The 7,236-nt window shown below is 36.0% G+C and overlaps 1 pseudogene; it reads left to right on the top strand.

Annotated features, from left to right (window-relative positions):
• The first annotated feature begins 1,323 nt into the window (after nt 1-1,323).
• Nucleotides 1,324-3,655, top strand: LOC137734087 (rust resistance kinase Lr10-like; annotated as a pseudogene).
• The last annotated feature ends 3,581 nt before the right edge of the window (nt 3,656-7,236 follow it).

The following is a 7,236-nucleotide window of genomic DNA, read 5'->3' on the forward strand; positions in this document are numbered from 1 at the left end:
ATGCGATCAAAACAGTCAATAGCTTCATGACTGGGATTGCCACAAATTTGACACGATGCCCAAGGACCAAAAGATGAACCACGAGAGTTGAAATTGTTGTTGTTGCAAGTGAAGCCACTGGTATATTGATTTCCTCGAGAGATACCTCTAGTTCCACGATTACTATTGTAACGACTGTTCCATCCTCGATTCGAATTGTAGCAAAAAGAGTTCTGAAGTGGTTGATTCTATATTGCATACGCATGAGGCGATGTGGGAAGAAGAGATGGTTGACCTTGTACAGATAGAGCATGAAAAGGTTCAACATTGCTAGATGAGACAGCTTTCTTTCAACGAGTCATAGAAAGCTCATTGGTGAGTAACAACCCATGCAATTCATCCAAAGAAGTAGAAGATATCCGGAGCATGATCTAATCGGTGAAAGAATTAAAATCATCAAGAATACCAGCAAGAGTGATAATAATTAGATCACGATCAGAAATTGAAGCTCCAGCGGCAGTGAGAGAGTCAGAGATCTCTTTAAGTTCTTGCAGGTAATCAGACATTGATTGTGAACCTTTTTGAATACTCTGAAGTCGCGATCGAAGCTGATGAATGTGTGCATTAGAAACGCCCCCAAATCGTTGTTCGAGTTTGAGCTAGAGATCGCGAGAAGACAAAACTCCAACAGTAAATGGAATTACTTCCTCAGACAGTGTAGAATTAAACCAAATCAGGAGGTTTTGATCTTTCTCATACCAAGATTCAAACGTCGGATTCAGAGATCGATCGGGTAGAAGAGGCGCAAGACAAGGTTTTGTGCTATCGACAATACCAAGAAGTCGATAATGCCGAAGAATTAGGGCAAAGAGAACTCGCCATGGCAGGTAATTGGATCTCTTAAGCTTGATAGGCACCATGCTGCCAATGTTTTGGATCGTGAGAAATGTGTAAGATTGAGAAGAATTAGGGGAGAATAAATTAGTTTTGAACTCGTTTACAAGAAGAATACCATTAAATTTAGACGTATTTCAACCGTTAAATTGTTTGATAAAGGGGATAGATATTTATTTTAAGGAAACTTTAACGAAAAGTTCCCGGTACTGTTCACTTTAACAAAAAATCACATTTTTACACTAAAAAGTCAATTATTATACTATTCACTTTACCATTTATTTTGTCTTATCATTAAAACTCAAAGTTTTCAAGCATTTTTTATTAGTTTTCCTTTATTTGAAATCAAATTAGTTACTTCAATGTTGATTTATTTTAGTAAATGTCATATATATAGTACCATAACTTAATCAAGATTAGAGTTATAGTATCATACGTGAATACCATTTCTTTTCTCTGCGCAGAAATGAAGGAAATACTCATCTCTTCCTTTTGCGTATTGTTAATAGCTTTCTCCAAAGTGCTTGGGGAAACTCAGAATGGCTGCAAAGAATTGAAGTACGGGGATCAAGGCCCGCCCGTCCGTTTCCCTTTCATCCTCAAAGAGATCACTGTGGCTATCCTGGGTTTGTTGTGTCATGCAATGAGAAACAAGAGACGGTTCTCGAGCTTCCAATTCCGGCCAAATTCTCTGTCAAAATCATTGATTATAAGTATCAGGAAGTCCATCTATACGACTCAGATAATTGCTTGCTGTTAAAAGTTTCAGAAATCCTCAACTTTTCGATCTCTCCTTTCCACTTCTCAGAAGAATTTCAGGACAACCTTGCCTTATTCAAATGTTCTTTAGGTCTTGAAAGACGACAGCACGTTCACGTTTTAAATGGCCCCTGCCTTACCAGCCCCGGCCATCATGTTTATGTCGTTGATCCCGACTACAAAATTGATAACCTGCAGTCTTGTACAAAGATACGTAATGTTTTATCAGTTCCATCTTCGGGTGTTCTGAAATGGTCTAAACCACACTGCACAGAATGTGAAGCGGGGGGAAAGAGGTGTATACTGAAGAACAACGGGAACAAAAGCGAAATTGAATGTGTTAACCTGACAAAAAGTAAGATTAACACTACATATTCTGCTTGACATATATTCTGTTCAAAAGCAAAAGCATTTTTAAAATAATGATTAATATTCTCTGCTGGGGAACAGGATGAACTGAACCACTAGTATTAATTATGTGCCAATATTTTCACAATTTCATGACTAACAACATGCTTTTTCAAATTATCCTTTGCAGGTGAAGCAAACAAACTAGTGGCTAGCAGTGAGTCACCTAACTGATCTTCTGATTTGTAACATTTCATGTCTAACACATACTGAGGATAGATGCTTAACTTTTGGGATTTCTTTTAGGTGCAACCTTGGGTTCATTCACCTTCTTCCTACTAGTCGTTGCAGTTTATCAGGTCCATTACTATGATACAAAGGAAAAAGAAAATGAAATTAAGATTAGAAGATTTTTACAAGATTACAAAGCTCACAAACCAAGCAGGTATTCCTACGCAGATATTAAGAGGATCACAAACCAATTCCACGACAAGTTAGGCCAAGGAGCCTATGGAACTGTTTTTAAAGGAAAGCTTTCTTCTGAATGCTTTGTTGCTGTAAAAGTTATCAATAGTTCCAATGGAAATGGGGAAGATTTCGTAAATGAAGTTGGAACGATGGGACGTATCCACCACGTCAATGTGGTTCGCTTGGTTGGTTTCTGTGCTGATGGATTTAACAGAGCTCTTGTTTATGAGTTCTTCGCCAATGGTTCACTGCATGATTTCATTTCATCGGCAGACAATAACAATCGTTTTCTCGGTTGGGACAAGTTGCAAGATATTGCTCTAGCTGTAGCCAAGGGAGTTCAATATCTTCATCAGGGATGTGATCAACGAATCCTCCATTTCGACATCAAACCTCATAATGTATTGTTAGACGATAATTTCACTCCAAAAATTTCTGATTTTGGTATGGCCAAGTTCTGTTCTAAGGATCAAAGCATAGTGTCCATGACTACAGCTAGAGGGACAATGGGATACATTGCACCTGAAGTGTTCTCCAGGAACTTTGGAAATGTATCCTATAAGTCGGACGTCTATAGTTTTGGGATGCTGCTCCTTGAGATGGTAGGGGGAAGGAAGAACATTGATTCAACCTCCGAAAACACAAATGAAATTTACTGTCCAGAATGGATCTATAATCTTCTAGAAGAAGGAGACGACCTACAAATCCATCTCGGGGAGGAAGGAGATGGTAAAGCTCCAAAGAAACTTGCAATTGTAGGGCTCTGGTGCATCCAGTGGCACCCAGCGGGTCGTCCTTCCATGAACGAGGTTGTTCAGATGTTGGAAGGAGGAGAAAACTTAACCATGCCTCCCAATCCTTTTGCTTCTACAGGTCCTGCACGAACAAATGCAACTGCGCCTGCGAGAAATCTGAACATTCAGTTAGAAGCTATTGCTGAATTAGAGTAACATATCTACTTCGATATATAGATAGTTATGTGTGCACACACTTACGTATGTAACTAAGAACTATTGAGAAGTGTAACCATTGTACACCTAATTAAAGTACATTCAAGGTGTGTGTGTGCCCACGTAAGTACATTCAAGGTGTGTTGGATTGCTTAGTTTTTCACTTGAAACCAATGGCTGGCCAAAATGCATCACTTTTCTACAAAACTTCGATGCAAAAATCATTACTCAAGTTTTTACACCACAGTTCTTAACTAGCTTCCATAGACATTGTTGTCATGCTTGCTTAGTTATGATCCTTGAAAGTTTCTAGGTTCTCAGATCCAATTCAAACTATCCGTTTTGCCAAAATTTTCTTTATTCAATATTTTTAAATGTTGAGAGAGCGATAATTGCGCGACGTGGTGGATTTGGAATGATGAAATATCAGCGGGAATTGGTTGTTTTTTTTTTTTTTTAACGCAATAATTCACTTTAGAATGAGTTATGGGCACGATTGTTTGGGTTCTTTAAGGGTGCGTTTGTTTGCACTCGTTAGCCTTCACTAGACTAGACAGGATTACAAAGTAAGACTTCTCTCTTTGTCCTAATTGTGTGAAAATTGCATCATTCCAACTTAGAACCTGCCACTCTTGTTCCTTAAAGACTTAAAAAGTAAACTGTATGATTTTTCCTCTATTTAAGGTCATGTGTCAATGAGTACCCCACCATTTAGACATACCTTTTTCTAATTGTTAGATTTTTTTGCTAATTTTAAATGAATGTCTCACTCCATAACTTCAAGACGTTCTTCAAATCAACGTAACACATCAATCAGGATTCCCACATATATAAATAGTTGATTTTTCAAACTTGTTGAAATTTGATTAGTTCAACTTTCTCATCTTTGAAAATTTCTATGGAAGAATAATCATCCGGACGCCAAAAAATCAACTTATATTGTATGCGTGTTGACCATTGGATATCCTAGATCCATGAAGTTTCTTGATTCACCAAGCACCCATGCACGTCCAACTACATCCCAAACTATTGTGTTTAGATTCATATTGTTTCATCTGACTAACATTCGAAGGATTATATGAGCTCATACATAACAATTTTATCTTATATACAGACATATACTAGAGAAACCTAGTTATAGCATGGCTCATACATAAAAGTAACGGTAAATGATATTACATGCATACATCTATATTTTAAAAAACAAATGCATTCTACTCTAGCATTTGCGGTTAAAATTTCGTGATAGATGCAACAACAAAATATTCTACCACATCAAGTGAAAAGGACATGTGGTGCAATTTGTTAGTATTCAAGCAGAATAGCTAGGCCATCATACAGGCCACATAGGTTTATGCAAAGGGCTGATTCCCAAGGATACTCTACACTTTGTAAGAAAACAAATGATCTAGTTTTCAAAAAAATGCAGACTTTTCACTATAAACCTATGTTCCGTTTTTACTCTTGAGGTCATCTGTAAGATTAACATAGAACCCAAGAGCCAGCAATTCTCTCTCATTCATCTAGAAGAAGCAACCAATTTGAAGTTATCAAAAGCGCTTGGTGAAAGAGCTGCAATCTATCTTTCTTTTTACTATTCTTTTTTTGGTGATTGAACCCATTCATAAATAAGCAACTAGATGCAGAGAAAAATGTAGCTTTCCCTAATGGACGCGATGTACCTCAATAGTGACATTTTCAAATCAGATTGCAGAAAACCTCGATGATAAGTATAGACCTTCTCACTTGTAACCCGATTGTGGTTGCGGGTTACGTTCTTAAAAATATAGTTTGGTTGTAGAATTCATACCGCATGTAGAAATATAACTCCTTAAATTAATCAGTTGTTTACAACATATAGGGTTAAAAGTAATCTGCTTTTCCCTTGCTGTTTTTTGTTTGCTTGTCTCGTATTTTATTTTACTTTTTTACTAGTGTGACGAAATGTATGCCAAAACAACGAGAAATCAAACTATTCTATTTCTATAAAAATACTCAAATATTAATGAAACAACTGAAGACTCATATATAACCAAAACATTGCTTTTACACTAAAAGGTATTTGGGTCGATTGAAATGACTTTTTGGCTACATATGATTTTTTTTCTTCTAAAAACTGATATTTTTAAACTTACGGGTAGATTTTTTGCTATATTTGATAAATACTTGCTTACAAAAATCAACCCATAATTTTAAAAAATATCAATTTTTATAAAAATAAAATATCATATGTAGCCAAAAAGTCGTTTCAAATGACACAAATTCCTTTTGTGTGAAATGGTTGTATTTGTTTAAATATGAAAATTTTCTTTCATCTGTGTTTAAGTTATCTCATACTATGGTGATATTTGGTTGTCCCCCCAAACCTCTTACAACATTAGTTAGACGTTGAAGTGTCATTGAATTGGTTCAAATCAATATGAATTTATGGGACACATGGAATTACGTAACAGAGGAAATCTTAATCTGGTGTATGACCTCTAGATCGGCCACTTACACAAATCCCCCTTGTAATTTGTATCACCAAGGCCCACACTCTAGTAGAAAAAAAGTGTGCGGTGTCGTAAGTCATACGCAAGAATTTCTTGTCACTTACAAAGTAAGACTTCTCCCTTTGTCCTAATTGTGTTAAAATTGCATTATTCCAACTTAGAACCTGCCACTCTCGTTCCTTAAAGACTTAAAAAGTAAACTGTATGATTTTTCCTCTATTTAAGGTCATGTGTCAATGAGTACCCCACCATTTAGACAACCCTTTTTCTAATTGTTAGATTTTTTTGCTAATTTTAAATGAATATCTCACTCCATAACTTCAAGACGTTCTTCAAATCAACGTAACACATCAATCAGGATCCCCACATATATAAATAGTTGATTTTTCAAACTTGTTGAAATTTGATTAGTTCAACTTTCTCATCTTTGGAAATTTCTATGGAAGAATAATCCTCAGGATGCCAAAAAATCAACTTATATTGTATGCGTGTTGACCATTGGATATCCTAGATCCATAAAGTTTCTTGATTCACCAAGCACCCATGCACGTCCAACTACATCCCAAACTATTGTGTTTAGATTCATATTGTTTCATCTGACTAACATTCGAAGGATTATATGAGCTCATACATAACAATTTTATCTTATATACAAACATATACTAGAGAAACCTCATTATATCATGGCTCATACATAAAAGTAACCGTAAATGATATTACATGCATACATCTATATTTTAAAAAACAAATGCATTCTACTCTAGCGTTTGCGGTTAAAATTTCATGATAGATGCAACAACATCATAGTCTACCGCATCAAGTGAAAAGGACATGTGGTGCAATTTGTTAGTATATATTCAAGCAGAATCGCTAGGCCATCATACAGGCCACATAGGTTTATGCAAAGGGCTGATTCCCAAGGATACTCTACACTTTGTAAGAAAACAAATGATCTAGTTTTCATAAAAAAATGCAAACTTTTCACCATAAACCTATGTTCCGTTTTTACCCTTGAGGTCATCTGAAGATTAACATAGAACCCAAGAGCCAGCAATTCTCTCTCATTCATCTAGAAGAAGCAACCAATTTGAAGTTATCGAAAGCGCTTGTTGAAAGAGCTGCAATCTATCTTTCATTTTACTATTCTTTTTTTGGTGATTGAATCTATTCATAAATAAGCAACTAGATGCAGAGAAAAATGTAGCTTTCCCTAATGGACGCCATGTACCTCAGTAGTGATATTTTAAGATCAGATTGCAGGAAACCTCGATGATAAGTATAGACCTTCTCACTAGTAAGCCTAAGTCTCAAAGTTGGTTAAGAAAAACAGACTGACAAACTGTGAT

This window comes from Pyrus communis, chromosome 5 (assembly GCF_963583255.1).
Source record: "Pyrus communis chromosome 5, drPyrComm1.1, whole genome shotgun sequence".
NCBI classification, from domain to species: Eukaryota; Viridiplantae; Streptophyta; class Magnoliopsida; order Rosales; family Rosaceae; genus Pyrus; species Pyrus communis.